This window comes from Panthera pardus, unplaced genomic scaffold, assembly GCF_024362965.1.
Source record: "Panthera pardus isolate Hobbes unplaced genomic scaffold, ASM2436296v1 HiC_scaffold_17, whole genome shotgun sequence".
Classification (NCBI taxonomy): domain Eukaryota; kingdom Metazoa; phylum Chordata; class Mammalia; order Carnivora; family Felidae; genus Panthera; species Panthera pardus.
In genome coordinates, this window is record NW_026526732.1 from 141,936,367 (window position 1) to 141,944,112 (window position 7,746).

At 50.4% G+C, this 7,746-nt stretch overlaps 1 protein-coding gene across 5 annotated transcripts in view; it reads right to left on the reverse strand.

Moving 5' to 3' along the window:
• DAAM2 (dishevelled associated activator of morphogenesis 2) overlaps positions 1 to 6,935 on the reverse strand; it is a 118,811-nt gene extending 111,876 nt beyond the window's left edge. For 2 of the 5 annotated variants that reach the window (XM_019457023.2, XM_019457024.2), the window contains exon 1: positions 6,724 to 6,935. The gene's annotated coding sequence lies outside the window, so the exon portion shown is untranslated. Of the gene's footprint in view, positions 1 to 5,993; positions 6,168 to 6,723 lie in introns of those variants that run through there. The other 3 variants (XM_019457026.2, XM_019457025.2, XM_019457027.2) reach the window with 2 other exon arrangements.
• Between the last annotated feature and the right edge of the window lie 811 nt (positions 6,936 to 7,746).

The following is a 7,746-nucleotide window of genomic DNA, read 5'->3' on the forward strand; positions in this document are numbered from 1 at the left end:
GAGAGAAGCCAAAACCCAACTTTTCACCACATCTGCCGACAAGAAGCCAAAGGCTTGGTTTTATGTTTCTCTCATCTTTCCCTGTCCCTGGCTACTCCTCAGGAGAGGTGTTCCAGAGGGCAAGAACCAACAGAGAGTACAGAGATGGTCCACAAAGGGTCCACATAGTCTATAAACTGGGTGATTCTATATGGTTGACTATGGGGATTTGTTCTTGCAATCCCATTAGTACCTGGGCAAAGGCCTACTCTTTCCTCAAGAGTTAATTCAAATATCACTGAGTTGAACCAAGGGTCTAATTGACATTGTTGGGCTACCAGGTGTGGATTCAACAAGGCAATTTGACTTTTATGAGCTCCAAACATGTAGAAGGCATGAAGGAGACTCACTTCTTCCTTGCCTGCTAATGCAATGTGTTAAATGTTATGACAGAGCTGTGCGCCATGTTTGTGGAAGTGAGGAAGAAGGAGTGATTGGGGCAGGCGGAGAAAGCCTTGCAAAGGGCATTACAGGGGGAAGCAGACACCTGAGCAAGCCGGGCAGGACAAGTGGACCAGGAAGACAAGGACTGAGGAAGGTCCTTTCAGGTAGACAGAACTATGAACAAGGATACAGAGGTAGGATATGCTTGTGACCAGGTTAAGTGCAATAAAACCTAAATTATCCCCTGGAGGAATGATGGGACTTGCTGGTCGACACAGCAGCCAGACATTCAGGAGCATTGCACTAACACACCCGGGGGGCCTGGACTGACCTGTGCCATCTTAAAAGGACACCTGTTACCTCCGAAACCAGTTTTTCTTCATCACCCCAGCTCATTATCTTTGCCTACCACATCCCTTACTCTGCCTGTAATACTGGCTTTGGATTTTGACTTTAATCTAGTTCGTTTCCTTTCACTTGGTTAATTGCCAGAAACTACAACCATTACAGCGAGAGCTAACATTTGTTGAGTGCTTCCACGAGTCCAGGGGCTGACGATCCTCTCAACCATCCTGCGAGGGCCGTATTATTTATTATCATCCCCCTTTTTCAGGTGAGAAAACAGACTCAGAGAGGTAAATAATATGCAAGGTCTTACAACAGGTAAGGGGGGGTGCGCCAGGATGCAAGCACGGGTTTGTCTGATTCTAGAACCCACATTCTGGACCACCATGCCATCACGTCCCTCCCTAAGATATACTCTCTGTTCATGTCTGAGATTCAGAGCAGGAGCCATCAAACTTTTTCTGTTAAAGGGCCAGACAGTAAATATTTTTGAGCCATACAGTCTCTTTCACAACACTCAACTCTTGCCCTTTTAGCATGACAGCAGCCAGAGAAAATACATAAACAAATGTCATGGCTGCATTCCAATAAAACTTTACTTATAAAACAAGGCCAGCAGGCTGGATTTGGCTGTTGAAACTCCTGGCTCCTAATCTACAGTAGTTTGTTCATTCTTTCATTCAATTAGCCAACAATTACTAAGTGTCTACCTTGTACCCGGCACGACCCCAGGTTAGGGGGATACAGGGAGCACCACACAAGTGCCTGCCCTCATGAAGCGTAATCTAAGCAAAGAGTTGGCTGTGTGTGTGTGTGGAGGGGGGGGTTCACCCATGCCTGCTACCCTGAATATTAACCTTGGGACCCTTCACTCTTCCCTTAGACCTTAGGCTCTCTCACTCACACTTCGGATCACTTGGGGAGCTTACAAAACTGTCAATGCCTGGGCCCCACTCCCCAGAGATTCTAATTTAATTGGCCTGGGGTGGGCCCAGGTTTTGACATGTTTACAAGCTTCCCAGGTGATTCTAAGGTGCAGCCAGGGATGCAACAGAACCGCTTGGGCAGCTATTGCCTTCCCGTTTCTTCCACTCACTTATGGTGTGAAAGAGGGGAAGTCCTCTAAGCTCTCAGATTCTGAGCTGTAAAACAGGGTGCAGGCCAATCTCATAGGATTATTCTAAGGATGAAATGAGGCCACATGCCTTTCAAACTGTAGGCCGTTACATAAATGTAAGGTACTATTGTTACCGTGTCATTATTATTCCGTTTTAATGGTAGGTACTGCCTCAACGACTTCTCTCCCCAGTTTTGACTTTGATTCTTTGAACCAAGACAGCGTTTGGGATTTCTAAAACAAGCTGTATGGAGGGTTCGCTAATAGCCCGGGTTCATGGGTCAGTGAGCTGGTGGCCTTTCCTTTCTTCCAGGAGAGGATCACATGGGGCTATTTGTTTGACATGGGGAACACTGATCTGTGCCGCCTCACTTTTGTATTAAAGGTCTCCATCTCCAGGCTGAGATAGCTGACCTTTGAGCACTGATGTTAAGCCCTGAATAAGTAGCTTATTTGCTTTGACTCATGGACAAATGTCCAAAGCCATGCACTTTCTTAAGCTTAGAACCAGAGAGGGAGAAGGCACTAACATTTTGCTAAGCTCCGAGCACTTCGCTAGATCTTTCCCATATATATTTCATTTTCAGTACAACCCTGGGAAGTAAAAAAGAGTCATTGTTTTCATTTGACAGATGAAAAAGGATCAGAAATAATGCATCACTTGGGACCTGGGGATTCCAGAACTCAAACCTGGGTCTACTTGATTCAGAAGCTCCTTCCACCGCATGGCGAGGCATCCTACAAATAACTCAGCTCCCCTCTGGCCAGGACTCAGAGATAGAAAACTGCCTAAAGTTTATTTTTTCTAGTTTTTTTTTCCCCTTTGCTCTGCTTTTTTTTTTTCTGTGGACAGGAGACCCAGAAAGAACCCCACGACACCTGTTAACACCCATAGTCTGATAAACCTTGCACATTACTAGCATAACGACACATACAAATCCAAAGAAAAAGCAATCCCCCTCTGCACAGCATCTTGACAGTGCAGTTTTATAACCTCATAATGAAACAAAAAACAAACAAACCAAAAAATGTGAGAAGGGAGCTGGAGAAACAGATACTGCCAGGAGCGAGGAATTCACTGATCCCCCGATCTGGGCCATCTCAAGAGAAGTTGGCCACTGGCTGAGCCTCTGAAAAGTCATCCCAGGCCACAGTTAAAGAGAGAGCTTGAACAAAACAGAAACAAATGTGATCTTCAACATCTTAAATGTCAACTTGAAGGATAACTTAGAAGCTCTGCGATGGGCCATGAGAACCTGCAGCTGCCCTCTCCAGTACTGTCCAATGGACTAGCCAACTCCCCAAGACAGTGTATCAACCGGGGGCAGCTGCCCCACCCCATATGCCCCAGAGATGCTTACGGATAGCTGAACGTCCATACTTTACAACCCATTGGAGTTGGCTGCTTAATCAACCTCCGACCTCAGGCTGGTTCTACAAGACTCACCTGGTTCTTGAGCTTCCTGCCCTGCCCCCACCACACACATACGACCTTCTCCCTCCTGAGAGATCTCCACCACAGAAGTGGTTTCCAGACGAGATACTCAGGATGCCTGCTACCTTCTCCCACTTGCTCATGCCTGCTCACTCTACTGGTCACCTTCTCTAGAGGGCAGAAATATGGGTAACCTGGGCCCTAGGACTGCCACCCACTGGCCCTCAATAATGGAAAATAGGTGGCCAGAGCCGGGGAAAGGTCCTTTCCCCAAAACCTAGACTCCCGATGGCTGAAAAATGAAGAGATAAAATTATGCTATCCCCTTTATCAAGGATCTACAACATCACTAGCTCTGTTCTTAGTTCTTTTCCATAAATATCATTTTTGTAATAACCTTGTGGGGTAATTATCCTCCTTTTACAGATGAGGAAGCTAAAACGCAGAAGGAAAAAGTAACCTATATGCCAGGTTCCTAATTCTCTCCCAGGGCAATTTTCTCTGAGGTCTGCACTCTTTCCATCTTGCCGGGGTATACCTCAAGTCCAGCGCCAAAGGACACAGGATCCCCAAACACAGAGGCTCTGGCTGTGGAGACCTCCTCTGCTATCAAAGCCCAAGTCGTTCTTCCTGCCAGGTGTGTTTGCCCTTCGGACCTTCAGGGGAGCCTGAGAATGCATCCTCTCTAAATATTCTCATCTCAGAGACGACCCAAGAGCAGGCCAGAAGCTGGAGCTGACAGAAGAAGCAGGGAGATCAGTGGCCTGGGAATTCGACCTGGGTCTGAAGTTGCTGAAATGTCTCCCACAGCAATCCCAGAAAGGTTAGAATCCCACCAACGCTCCAGAGAAACCCCACGCAATGAAAGAGTTGAAAGCCCTCGACTGGCCTGAAGGAGTCTTCTGATGGGACAAGAGTATTTCTGAGAGTGTGTCTCCTCTGGGTCCCCCCTGCCCCTGGGTCTTCAGCCTTCTATTTGCAAATATTGGGAATGAGTGGCGAGGTTTAAAATTGGTACTTCCACTGGCTCCACTAAAATCAAAGAAGCCTGTGCCTCATTAATGATTTTGCTGCCTCCCAGCCACCTGCAGGTAGGCATGCCCTTGCCTTTACCCCTGGATCCCAGGCTCTTCAGGAAGGGGCAGAGTCTAACCTGTTTAGTTTCAAAAACTCCGGGGGCGGGGGGTTGGGAAAGCAGACCCGGGAGAGAACATGTTCCCACAGAAAGCAGTAGGCTTTCCACCTCCCCCACACTCACCAAAAGAAAACACATTCACAGGCCTCCCTACTGGTTCTGCCCTCTCCGCCTCCCGCTTCCTGAACTCCTGACTTTTTTCAGAGTTCTAACGCCCAGGACAAGTTTCTCTCCTCTTCTTGTCCTGATGGGGGCACGAGTATTCACTCAGCATCCCAGGATGTGGAGGAACAGTTCTGAAAACTCAGGAGTGAGCGTGCAACTAGCGGGCAGCAAGACCATAATAGCCTAGTTGTTTTTTGTAAAGGAAGAACCACGGGGAGTCGGATGCAGCTCCCAGCACAGAGGAGAAATGGGCTGTGTGTGCTGTCAAGGCAGAGGCCAGGACCATCCCCGCACAGTGACAAACGAATAAACATGAGCCTGCACGTGCATGCCTCGGTACCCAGCTACCCGTTTACGTGCACTTTTGTTTACACAGCCCTTGGGATGGTTTCCTTCTTCTTCATCACAGTGAAGGCGAAGACATAACTCCTGAAGCGAAAACGAGTCTATTTCCGACAATGCTGTCTGCTTCCCTAAGGGTCAATTTGTGTAATTTCTAAAATCCACCCCAAATCTCGAACTTCCTGTGGGTCCGTTTTTACATCTAGATTTCCTCCCTGTCCTGTACATTCTCTCATTTTTTTTCCTAGGACACAGGGAGGGTCCAGCAACCTTCCTCCCACCCAAACGTTGTAGGCTGGCTCTGTTGCAAAATATAAAACTAGAGACCAGGCTAGGGCAGAGCTGAAAAGTCTCTCGTTGTGGTCACTGGTTCTTGGACCCAACACTGACATCCAGCAATGTGCACTGGGCCATTCAGGGCTGGTGGACCCACAGGGCCTGCACCCCAGCCTCCTATCTGAGAGCACAATCTCCCTCTACTTCCTAGGGAAAATCCATCCCCTCCAGTAGCCCACTTTTCAGAGAAATCCAAGAAACTGACACCAAACCCGGAAGAGGGAGAAGCATTAAACTAAACTTTCCAGAGATGGGAAGTTGCTTTCTTTGCCCTGTAGACTTCAAGGAAAGCCCTCCAGGGAGTGTTCCCTGGAGAGGCGTAATCTGCCTTCCTACCTTCCCAGGAACTTTGCAAATCCACCACAGAGCTGTGGAAAAGTAGCCAAGGCAGAGAGAGAAGAGTTAAATCAAGCCCAGACCTCAGCAATCTGTGTTCAATTTTGATAAAAATCTCTCTCCCTCTCCCCCACCACCCCCCTTCCTCCACCCCACGGTTCAGACATGTCTCTTTATGTTAGGAGCTTGCATCTTGTTTGGGGCACCGCGGCGCTCCCTCCCGGAGAACCAGGCGCGTCCCTCACCTTGGGCACATGTGACAGACGCATCCATCCCTCTCCCGGAGCAGGACCCGACCCAGAACCGCAGTGTCCTGGCCCCACCGCCCCCTCCTCCTCATCCTCCTTACAATTAATTACCTGCCTCCAGACCGGATCCTGCCTTCCTCGGTTAAGTCAAAGTCTCATTGCCTGATGTCAGGGCCACAGCAGGAGGCTGGGTGGCCGCCACAGGTGCCGAGGTCCCTGGAGTCAGGACCCCCTTTCTGGGATGCTCCTTCTCTCGCCCAAGGTTCCCCACTGCGGCTGAGAGCAAGAACCTCCCGCTCCCCCTGCCCTGCCTGCTGGCCAGAGGCCAAGTTTGCAAGTGGGAGCTGGGGCTTGGGAAGAGTTAAATCACCCGAATAAAGGCACAAGGCTGAGCCCCGGGAAGAGCCACCACCACAAGGTTGTCAGTTTGGGGGGTACCGGCTAACGTTCGTTGGTCCACTTGTGACAACAAGGAATCCGATTTCAAAGCCACACACAAAAAAAGCATTTCTTTAAAAAAAAAAAAAAAAAAGTTTTCCAAAGACACTTCCTGCGTCCAGATGTGCCAAGACCGACAGACACAGACACACACGCAAATCACGCCCCGTACACACACAGACACGCACACAGGCCCCGGGAGCCCCCTCGAGGGCCGCTGGCTCCCGCAAACACTTTGCAGAAACACAACAGGCAGCCCGCGGAGGGGCCGCCTTTGCAGTCCCCTCTCGGCGGTGCAGAGAAAGCAAGGGGGGGGGAGAAGCGTGGAGGTGCCGGCAGAAAGCGCCCCTTCGCCCCGCCCGGCCCGGCGCGAAGCGGAGCAGAGGCAGGGCCGCGCACTTACTCCGAGGACCCCATGGCGCGGCCGCCACTCCCCGCAGCCCCGAAGCCGCCGCCGCCGCCGCCGCCGGCCGCCGCTCGCCCCGGCTCCTCTGGGCGCCCCCGGGCTCCGAGAGCGGGCGGCGCGGCTCCCCGCCCGCCCGGCCCGCGCCCCCGCCCGCCCCGCTCTGACGTCAGGCGTCTTGGAGCGGGATATTTATGGCAAGGATACTCTGAACGTTCCCTAGGTAGAGTTCTGATTGCAGTTCCTTGGGATTTGTAATTTTCACACTTTCAGACAGAGAGGAGGGGAGGGAGGCAGGGCGAGCGCGGCCGGCAGGGCGAGGCAGACAATGAGGGTAGCTGTTTCCAACTTTGGCAAGAAGCCTTCCCAGGGCTCCCTCTGTTTGGGAAACAAGTAAGGGTCAAGGAGGCCAGAGTGGCGACCTGGGCAGCGGGGAGGGGGGGGGGGGGGTTTCTGCCCGCTCCTCCCCTGGGGAAGGGGCTGGAAGACCTGGTCTGAGCCGGCCGTGGGGTCAGGTGCTGGGGGATGCCTTTGTTCCCCAAAGTGTGCTCCCGTGGGAGAAGGAGTCCCAGGAAGGTGCTAGGGCCGGGATAGAGATAAATCAGGCAGACCAGAACAGCTAATTAGAAGCCCTGGTCCACACCCTAACAACTTTTCCATTTCTTCTTTGGGAGTGTGTACATATAAAAAAAAAAAAAAAAAAAAAAAAAAAAAAGTTTATTTTTATTAAATTACGTTCCACACTCCCTGCCTCTGTATAGCTTTTCCAACTCAGTGCCAGTCAATTCATCTTACTTTACTGCTTATATAGAGAGTTTGAGCCGTTTACAATAGCTCTTATTCATGCTTTTAAAAAATTGCTTTTAATTTTTTTTTTCTTCAATATGATTGTGATCCACCTCCATGACTGGGACTGGAAATTGCCTCAGTCAAGAGCAACGGTCTCTTCCATGATTGGCACCATCCTCAGGGTGAGCATTCGACCTCTGATACCCCCCACAATCCCAGGAGTGTGCAGTCTGA